Raw genomic sequence first — 10,666 nt, forward strand, 5'->3', positions numbered from 1 at the left:
TCCGGCTCTGTGCTCTCTCTGCTTCGCCAGCAAGAAGGTGGAGGTCAATTCCCCGAACTGTAAAAGGGCAGAAAAACAAAGCAGCTGTAAAAATTCGTAGGGGTTACGGTCACCATATTCCACATTCTAAAGCAGAAAACAGGCCAGAAGTACTTTCCGTCCACGTAACCTCACTGGTTTCGGCAGCGTTGCACGGAGACAGGCTAACGTGAGAACAACGTGACATGTTTATGCTTTCACTTTTCTCGAGGGTTTCGCTGCCTCGCGCTCCCATTGATGTGTCACATTCAGTTTCGGGCCTGAAAAAACCCATCCCATGTGAAAGCCAAGCCAGGGCCACGTGTTTGCTTTATTTGCACAGAAACTATAACTGTTGCACTGTTGTGATAAAATATTATCAATCAATCTCATAAATATTTGTGAAGCCACGGGCAAAGGCAGACTTCATTCTTAACTAAATGAATTTCCCTGTGGCTTTAGATATTTTTAAAGAAAAACGTGCCATAGATGGATCTTTTCCCCAAAGCAGCATTGCGCTGGCTGTGCGACCTCGGCCGCCTCCAGCCGCAGCAGAATGGAAGCCCCAAGTAGTTTTAAAATGGATTCTCTCGGAGATGTCAGCCCCCCTCTGGCAGCAGTTAATGCTTCCACCACGAGGTGTCTCAGAGGTTAAAGCACTGGAAGAAGAAATTTGGGACTGGAACATACCGCACTCCAACCCCCGGCTAGGCCTTGCCGTCCCACCGGCGTGCGGCTGTCCAGGAAGCAACCAAAAATAATAAGTGTAAAAGGGTTGTTTTCACCTTTGTTGTGTCCTAGGTATAAGTGAACTGTATTTTAGGGAGCTATTAATTTTTAGCATCCTTTGAAAGAAATAACGAGTATAAATCTGCTCCCAGTCCTGCATAAATCTGTACGACTTATCTGAAGTCCACAAAGCAGCTTTGAATTTCCACGTACCTAGTAGAGGCCGGGATATGATTACACGGTTTGCAACTGCAATGTGAGTATTTATCTTGGGCTTAAAATCAAAGAAACATCAATGTGGCTATGAGGACTTCAAATAAAAAACGACCTCTGGTAACAATCACCTATTTTGTAAATATTCACACTAGGCAGCTGCTGTTCCCGTACATAAACTAACACTGGTGAATAAAGCTTGAGATATTCTCCCCAGTATGTCCCACTGCAAATAAACATTTCCTGAGGCTGGAAACTCCTCGTGACAACTGTGGTAACATTTGAAGCGGCTCTTCATATTTCATATTGATCTGGTTATTGGGATGGTTGGTGCACACATAACGTGAGTTTGGTTTAACGGGGGCTGTTGGGAGAAGCAAAAAAGGAGGGAGAACGCAAGACCCTTCCCTGCCCCAAAATACTAGTATCTGCTTAAAAGACACCACCAGTGTTATGACTTCTGAAGATTTTTCACGCCATACAAACCAATTTACAAAAGCGAATTGAGACACGGTAAGAAGCAGTCCAGGACCGAAGAGAAAAAGACCTGCAGCAGGCCTTAGAGAAACATTCGAAAGCGGGAATCGGGCTGACACTGAGGTGTCTGAAGTTACGAGTGTCTCAGCTGCCACCGAGCGCAAGGCAATCTTCAGGTAAGAAAGGCATGGGTCTCAGCAGGCGGTTGATTTAGATCATTTTTCCCTAAACTGTTTCCTCCTCCTATAAACATAAACAAAAGATTGACAAGAAGAAATCTGCATTATCTCTATAGTATTAATTGCAGATTGCAAGAGGAAAGAGCTGCATGTGTCCAACCTGCTAATTAAGAATAATTACCCCATGAGGTTCTGTAAGTGTCCCATGTACAAACAGTAAAATTGCTGGAATCACAGTAACATGTACCACCGCTAAAGAAGCAATTAAATCTTGTGAGGAGATGCTGTGTCTGCATTCCCTGGGCATTTTTGACCTAGAGAGAAACAGTTTAACGGCTGTTTGCACAAATTCTACTATGTCATAGAGCTAGAGATGCTCAGGAATTTTAAAAATCCGGCAGCAAAAGGAGTGGACAGGGAGATGAGAGCAGAGAGGCACCCGGAAGGTGCAGGGCAGCGCCTCACCCTGCTGCAAGCTCTGCTGGACAACTCTGTGGTGCACTCAGCCAAACCTGTCTGGCACAGCGGGAATTTCTGCAGAACGGCTTCATTATTCTAGGGCTCAACACAGTTTCATGAATAACAGCATCACCTTTCATAGAATAAAGGAGGAAGTACAATGCCTAGAGCAACCCCTGGTACATAAAGCCGAGAGGCAGGATGAACGGAGCGGCTAATGGCTGCTGTAACGGCTCCTCATCCGCACAGCACAGCTCTCGGCAACTTCCATGTGGCACTTCATCAGAGTTCTCCTCTCCCTCCTGCACTGGTTTCATTCCCTCCTTGAGTACTGATTAAATCTGCTCTCCAAGAGGTTTTTCCTGTATACCATGACAAATATGCCTGTAGGCCATTTTTTAAACCAGATAAGTGAAAGTAATGCAGGGCCAGATAAGAGATTAGAGCAATAGTCAAGCAAATGCAGAGACTGAAGGAAGGGAAGGAGGGGTTGATGGTCTTTGCACACTAACTTTATTGACTTCAACAGATATAATCTTGATTGCTCATGGAATAAAAGAGGTCCAAATCAGGCTCAAGAGTCTACAGAAAAGGTAGTATTGGTTCTGCAGGGAAGTCTGCTATCTGAACAGTACTGACACCAAAAGTTCACAGTTCTGCTGGTGACTCTGTTCTCTCAACCTTTTGAGTTGAGATCACTGTTGAAGTTTAGGAGTTTCCATTTCTAATTTCTCCAAATTAAGTTACTGAAATGTCTTAAATAGCAGTAGTTTTGAATCTTCTGTCAAAAGCCAAACTAGTATCAAAGTCACATAAAAGAGAAACAAGGTCTTCTGTGAAAGAAACGTTCAGCAGACCAGTAAGGAAGTGCTACAGGAAACTTCCCTAGTCATGTCCCCTCCTCTTTTCCCTTTCCTTTTCCCCCTTCTCCCTACCCTTCCCACGATGGGCAAGGAAGGTCACAGGGGGGATCTCTAGCATGTTTACAATTACTTTGCACTGCTTAGCAGATCCAAGAACATTGCTTTACTCCTCAGTGGCTTTTCTGACATTGCTTTGTGCTCTCGTGTGTGTGAGGGAGGGCTTGGTTGGTGAGGCTGGATGGGCAAGACAAGCACTGGGCTTGAAAAAAGAATCAGTGGAATGGTTGAAACAAAGAAGGAAATGTTATACATCGCTACTATAACCTGAGAAGTGCAACTGCTTATCTTTCATACTCACGCAGTTCCCGCTGCCATTGTATCTGACCATCTTGTTAACTTTAGCATGTTTAAGTTCACACCCTGGCTTAAAAATAGAGAGCTCCAAGATCGGGAAGTCCTGTGACTTGTCCAAGTGGTGGAATCCCCATCCCTGGAGGTATTTAAAAGACAGGCAGACATCTTTAAAAGACGGGTAGACATGGTTTAGTGGTGGTTTTGGCAGTGTGAGGTTGGTGGTTGGACTCAATGATCTTAAAAGTCTCTTCCAACCTAGACGATTCTATGATTCTAAGATCACAGAATCCATAGAAAGGCAAGAAGAGGAACCTGGTGTCTTGAGCACTGGAACAACTGGTCTTTCTTTCCCTCCCCTGGCTGCCTGTTTTCTCCTCTTTCAGCAGTAGCTGTGTTCTGCCAGTGGGCAGAGTGATGCGTGTACACACTGGGCATGTCTGCTGCAGGCACAGTTGAGCATGCCAAGTCTGTCTTCCAAGAGGCTCCAAGAGCCCTCTCCTTCCAGTGAAGTCAATTGGAGTTAAGGATGCTCAGTGGCTTGCAGAAGCACTCAGCACAGTTGTACGACAAAGCCATCAATCTATACATTTCCTTGAGCTGTGGGGAGAAACAAGATATGCATTACTACAACTTATCCTGCTGCCCTACAGTTAACAGCTTCCATCTCTTCTATTCTAAAGAGAATTTAAAATTTTGTCACTGATAATAAATATGTGACAAGAATGGGAGGCAGCTGTTAAAGAGAATCCTGTTCTTCATTCTTACAGACGAGACAAGCGCTCAACAGAAAGCGGGTACATCAGCTCTGCAAAAATACCAGCAGTTCTAAAGTGCATTTCTGGTTAATGTTTGGCTATGCGAAGAATGCAAGTGGGGCAGAAAAAGTGAGCAGACTCACAATGCTGTATTTCATCAGACTGCCATGAATTTCTTATAACTTTAAAGACTGGCAATGTCTTCTCTGTGTATTTTTTTTACCCACTGTTATTTCCAAAACATAAAGTCACACAAAAGGGACAACATTGGAAACAATTAGGAGATAACCATAAGAAAATTAGAAAAACTTTTTTTCCGTAACGTGAAAATGGTAGAAGTATTCACATAAACTTTTATTCTGCAGTTGGAAAAAGTGATGTAGTCACAGCACGAAATTCAGGGTGATGTTAAAAAGCAGCAACCAGAGTTTGTCAGTGGGCATTCCTGTTTAACTTACAATAAAGAATCAAGAGGAGGTCTCCAAACAACAGAAATGGCCAAACACCTCCATAGATTATTCATGTCATTTTTCAGTAACTCTCAGAAGACAAAGATAAAATTAATACTGCTGTAGCATCAGGCAGCTGAACAGACTTCCCAGAGGATTATAGGTCTGACAACCTGACATCTATCCTAGGCAAAATTTGTGACCTTGAGCACACTCAGATTTTGCAAAAGTCTAATGGTTCAATCACTTTTTTTTTATTATCTTTGGCATCTTATTATGGCAAATAATACTCTCTAACCATCATGGTATTACAGTGCCTAGCAGAGCCTGCAAGCAACCCAAAACAACGTCTCATTGAGGTCTTACTAATCCCACTCCATCCCCCTCCGGGTGCTCAGAGACCACAGCTTGTTGCCAACACCAACTCTTCCACTGCTGATCAAAGAAACCCAGGGCAAAGTCACAGGAAGGAAGTTTACGTGGGGTGGGAGTTTAGATTTTCAGCAAGGAGAGAAGAGCAGGTGAAAAAACAAAAGCAAAGAGAAAATTTGTATTTCCTCTCTTGTGCCTTGACACAAGAATCTGCTATGAGCCTGGTACAAAACGTCTGTTACTATAAACTGGATCTCCATCAGAAAAAAGCTTGCCAATAAATCTATACTGGTAGCACACGCAAGGAGTGAATATAGCTGGAAAAGAGTTAAATAGAGCTCGAAAATAGTTGATGACTGCGTAGGACCTACTGCAACAAAGATGAGTTTTCTGCTTGCTCTCTAAGGGAACCTCCACCCGCAATCTGCAACAGACTCGATGCATCACTGTCCCGAGGATGTACCTAGCTGATGGTCTATAGTTAAATGAGAAACCCAGTTCTCTTCTCCCTCTCAGTTTTGTGCTTCTTCCATAGACTTTTTCACAATAGATCACCCAGTACAAAAAGTAAACTTCAAAAGTACAGACAATTTTTAAGGCTAGAGAGTACAAAAGATTGAGAGTCACTGACACAGAGTAGCATCAGCTGTTTATAATACAGAATTATGTGTAAAAGTCTAGGTAGTGTTGGTCGCTATCTGTTTAAATATTTAATGAAGCATGCAATTCAGGTCCTTCATCACTGTTGACTCTGTGATTTTAGAAGTCCAATGTACTTATCATCATCTGTGTTCCAGGCTTATTTTCACATTTCCACAGGGTTGCACAGTGACAATGAATGAAAACAATCTCCTTTGTATTTATAACCAGATTCACTTTGGGGATCTGAGAACTGCCATATTTGGTGCGCAAAAACTGATGTCTGGCACGTTTGGAAACAAAAGCCTGTGTTATTTAGACTTAAAAAGAAGATGCAGAATAGATTTATAATTATTGTAATTAGAATAAAAGCATGATTGCACTGAACTTAAAACCTGGTCCAAATTTCATATACACCCACAAATCCATCCAAATAGAAATTAACTTCATAATTAATACTGGATCGTTCCCCTTACAAAAAAGCACTATTAATTATTGATGACGCTTGTATTTCTTCCCAGCTGTTTACATCTTTTCACCCTCCAGTTCATGGAGTGCTGTGGATAATGCAGAGTGTACAACTCAAATCCCTCCAAGATGTGTGACTACTCCACTCCTGTCCTGCCTGCATGCAGGAAAACCTGCTCCTGGATGTTCTTATCAAGCGAAATACAGAGGGGCATTTGTTTGCACGCGCAGAGCTAGAATATTCTCTTTAGAGTTCAGCTTCCTCCTTTCATCCCACCCACCACCAGACACTTCCTGACATTTCTCCTGCAGGCAGAGCAAGGCAACTGCTTTTTTTTTTTTTTTGTCTTTTTTTTTTTCCCTTTTGCAACGGCTGCTCCTCCAGCAATCTGTGGGTGGTGGGGGAAGGGGATGTTATCTCAACAGCAAACACAGCCCAGCAAGTCTGGGACGTGAGAGGGAGTTTCAGGATGAAAATAGGCCTCTGCCAGCCCTCCTGCGTTTGTGCATCTATGACTAAGCACGCTGAAAGCGTCGCTTTTTCAAACTTGGCTACTCTCTTTCCTTGATCTTTGTTGTTTCCAAGCCTCCTGCTCCCCTTTGTCCTCATAGCCCCGGGGGACCTCGCAGAGGCAGCCCCTGACATCGCCAGCGCCAGGGAAACGCAAATCTCCCCATGTGCTGGGGGACAAAGCCAGAGCAGCTCCAGAGCTGTGAGGCAAACCCACCTCCAGAGCTGGGAGACGAACCCACCTCGCTGCTGGCCCTGGGGCTGTCTGTCCTCCGAGTCTGCTCAGGCCTCAAGAGGAGACTCCACGACCAATTGTTTTTCCACTGAAATATTCACTGGTCCTGCTTACGCCATTATAGTCCTGCCTTGGAATTGTTTGCAGCACAGGACCACCTAAACCCAAGAGTTTTCAGCAGTTCTGCCCATCTCCGGGACAGAAAAAGCTGCTGGCTGCTCATCTCCTCCAGAGTTGTCACTACTGCTCTACTGGGAGGGTGTCTCGAGGTTCAAGGGACCAATAGGGAGAGTAGGAAATAAAGTTGCTGGGCTCCAGTTTTTCTTGCCTACACAAGACTCAACCTCGTTCCCCAACAGAGCTGCCTCTGAGTTTAAACACAGCCTTCTCGGCGTCCCCAGTCCAGATGTGCTGAGGACTGGGATTTTGGGAGGCTGTAGCTCCCACTCTCATTAGCACTGCCTACAGCATCTCTCCACACCAGATATAGAATTGGCCTCTCCTCACATCCACTCTCAGTCCCCCACAACTTCTTTGTCCCAGAAAGTGCCCAAAGCACCACATTTCAACTCCAAGCCTTCCTCTCCTTCATTTCTCACGTTCCCTCAAATCTCCAAGTTCTGTTTCCTCAGTTTTCTCATCACTCTGTCCCTGCTCCCAGGCCATCTTATCCCACAACCACACGGCACCATGCTGGTTCCATCGTCGGTGTCACATGCCAAGTGAACTGGCACACTGCTCTTAATAAGTCTCATGCCTGTTGGCTGGACTAGATGCTTGTCCTTGTCTCATGGTATCCACTGAAGGCCAAACGCGGTCCTGGCAAAAGGTGAGATTCACAGAGGGATTGAGGACAACCTGAAAGAATCTCTGGATTTTGCTGAGGAAGCTCCATTGGCAACAGCGCATTGTTACAAGCACAAAGCGTGTTTGTACAGGAGCAACTCGACAGTACAGCCACACTGGTCTAATCTACACTGGTTCAACCTTTCCTAATGCAGTATCAGGAGACATAACGCTTTGCTAACTCCAAAGTTCCATATTTTTATACAGTACATCCTACATTGTCCTTCTGAGGCTGTCCTTGGGCCCCAGCTGTGGGTACAACATATGCCACAGCCACGTTTCTCAGCCCACCTTACAAAGCCTGTCCTATCTGGATGCTCACTGAGCTCACTGTAAAGGAAACAAGATTATTCATTGTTATTAATTTGTGTTTGGCCCCAAACACACAGCAGTACTGTAAGCACCTGCAACTGCAATTCCCTGAAGAGAACCTGCACTGGAAGAGAGGAAGGAGTGCCCAGATCTCAGTATGTACGGCTGGCAGGTTTTCTGGGTGATCTATATTCAGCTGTGCATGCCCGTGGGTATGTGGAAAGATCATTCATCCAGTTCATTGAACTGCAGCCTGCATGTGAAAGGAGTTTCATGGTTTCTTTTTTAAATGTCACTGTTTTAAAGACGAATAGTCTCACGCAGAATTGTGCAGCAGATTATAATATGGGCACTCCAGGGGTAAATTAAAAAGCAATTCAAAAACAATACTGTGGAACAATCTTATCTTTTCCCTGCCTTATCCAGGCATTTATCTAGGTCTGTTCTGCACTAGTCATCACTACATTATCTACATATTATACAGTGTCTTTTTTAGCCACATTAGTACATATACAGCTCATTCACAGTCAAAAGTAAGTCAGGTCTGAACAAGCTGCTCTAGTTCAAATGCCCTATTCAGAGAACAGGCTGAGAGATGTCTACAGAACACACCAGGGTTGATCTAGTTTTAAATGGTCCACGCTTACTGTCACCCTCTCATCTGTCCATAGTATCAGCTTAAGCAAACCTTCCTTCAGGCATAGATTTCAACAGCATATGGTTGTACTATGATCTATTTAATGACAGGATCTATTTCTAACAAAATATTTTGTTTAGTGGTCTGAAAGCATTTTCAGTTGCGTGTTGAAAGTTCAAATATTTCCATCAACTCCCTAATTTACTTATGAGAACCATGCAATGAAATAAAGATGTTGGTTCCCGCTCGCATGCTTGAACAAGTTACACAAAATTTTCATTTTATTAAACACTATGGAAATTTACAATGTAGCCCCAAGAAGTTATAACCGTTTGTCAAGTCTTGTGAGGTTACGGGAAGCCTCATCATATTTGAGGTTATTCTGAATGCCTGAGCATGTGGAGTTGTGATTACATGAAAATACAGGTTTAATTAAAGCAAACAAACAAACAACTCCCCCCACATACATACACTTTCTAAACTTAAGAGTAAAAATGTGAAAGCGGTGCACTGTAATGTCTCGGATACCAGAGGTCAAAAAGAAAAAGCAAGTTTGTTATCCTTAAGATCTTAATTCATAAACCAACCTCATTTTTAATGTCTTCCTCCTGGCTTCTGAATACTTGGATTTCTCAACATTGTTACTAATTGTTTAGGTAATTTATAAATATTTATATTCTAAGAGGGTTATTGCCTCTCTTTTCTCTCTCTGTATTTTCTGCCTTCCTAGAAAATCCCATTCAGAAATACGTGCATTTTCAGTGTTCCGATGATCTGCACATGTACGGCACATCTGTGCTGTTACACACATGCTTTGGGGAAATCTCTGCGTGCACAGTGGCCTTTTATGCACAACATCCACATGTCCCGCCATCTGCTCAGGGCACTAGTGGACGTGTCCGAGGGAACCTTGGCATGTGGCAGCCCTATATTTAGGCTATATTAGAATTTCTAGCTATTGAAAAAACAATACCAATGTAAATATTAAGTCATATAACATCTTTTATTGTTACTACATTTTGTACCCATTAAAAATATTAAAATATTCATTCTTTTCATCTGTAGCTAACTAAGGATAAAAGTACTTTTTGAATAATTCTTAAATTTCACATCAAGCACACAGTTTACACATAAAATTTTTTGTCATAAAAAAATCCCAAATTCTTCAAGAAAATTCACAAAATAACTCATCAACTAGAATTATTTTATACTTGAGGATGAGGATTAATGTGTAAGTGAAAAGCATTATTCATAACTTATTAAATTATTACATTAATTATTTCACTGTCATTGGAATGCAGTCATTTCTAAAGAGAGACTTGACAGGATTTCCTAAATGAATCCCAGTATTACGTATCTAGCATTTGGGGCCAGATGAAGGACAGCGTTTATATAAGGATCACTTCATTCACCATTGAAATGCAGCTGCTGCTTAATACCACTCTGTAAATGTGCAAATCAGATAAAGCTAGGAAGCGGAGAATTCTCTTTAAGACAAAGTTTTAATTAGCAGTTTGCTTATTTAAGTAGTAAGAAGAAGGGAACACATTGTTCTTATCAACTGCTTGTGGGTACTGGTAATATTTGACATTGTCCACAATAAAAAAGGCAACAATGTGTATTTTATGCATAGTTTCAAATTTTGTCTTAATAGGCCTATGCCTTGCTAATATTTTCAGTGTCTTAATTATTGGAAAGCATGAAAATGACAGGCAACATTACAAACTTCTAAATATTTAGGTTTTAACCTTGAAAGGTTACACTGATTTTTGCAACCAAAATGTGACCTCTCAGGTATTTCAGGTTAGATAGATACGCAAATCTTCATGGGACTAAGTCCTCAGAGCCTGCAGAAACAACCCTTATATGAACTTTTGATCAACACCAGATGAGGAAAAATGTGGTCAAATATAAACCATCCATTCCAACATTAAAAACATGGCTGTTTTACAGTTGTACCAACAAATGTTAAATTAAATAAAAAATTACTTAATGGTTCGTTCACGACTGATACAGCAGAGGCACAACAAACAAAAACCAGATCGGTCTATGTTCTCAGGCTGATTTCAATAAAGGGAACAGACCCAATGTCCTGCAAATACTCCATGCCGTCTTCAAAACCACCCTGCAGTAGACTCAGCATGGGAAGG

This window comes from Rissa tridactyla, chromosome 18, assembly GCF_028500815.1.
Source record: "Rissa tridactyla isolate bRisTri1 chromosome 18, bRisTri1.patW.cur.20221130, whole genome shotgun sequence".
NCBI lineage: Eukaryota > Metazoa > Chordata > Aves > Charadriiformes > Laridae > Rissa > Rissa tridactyla.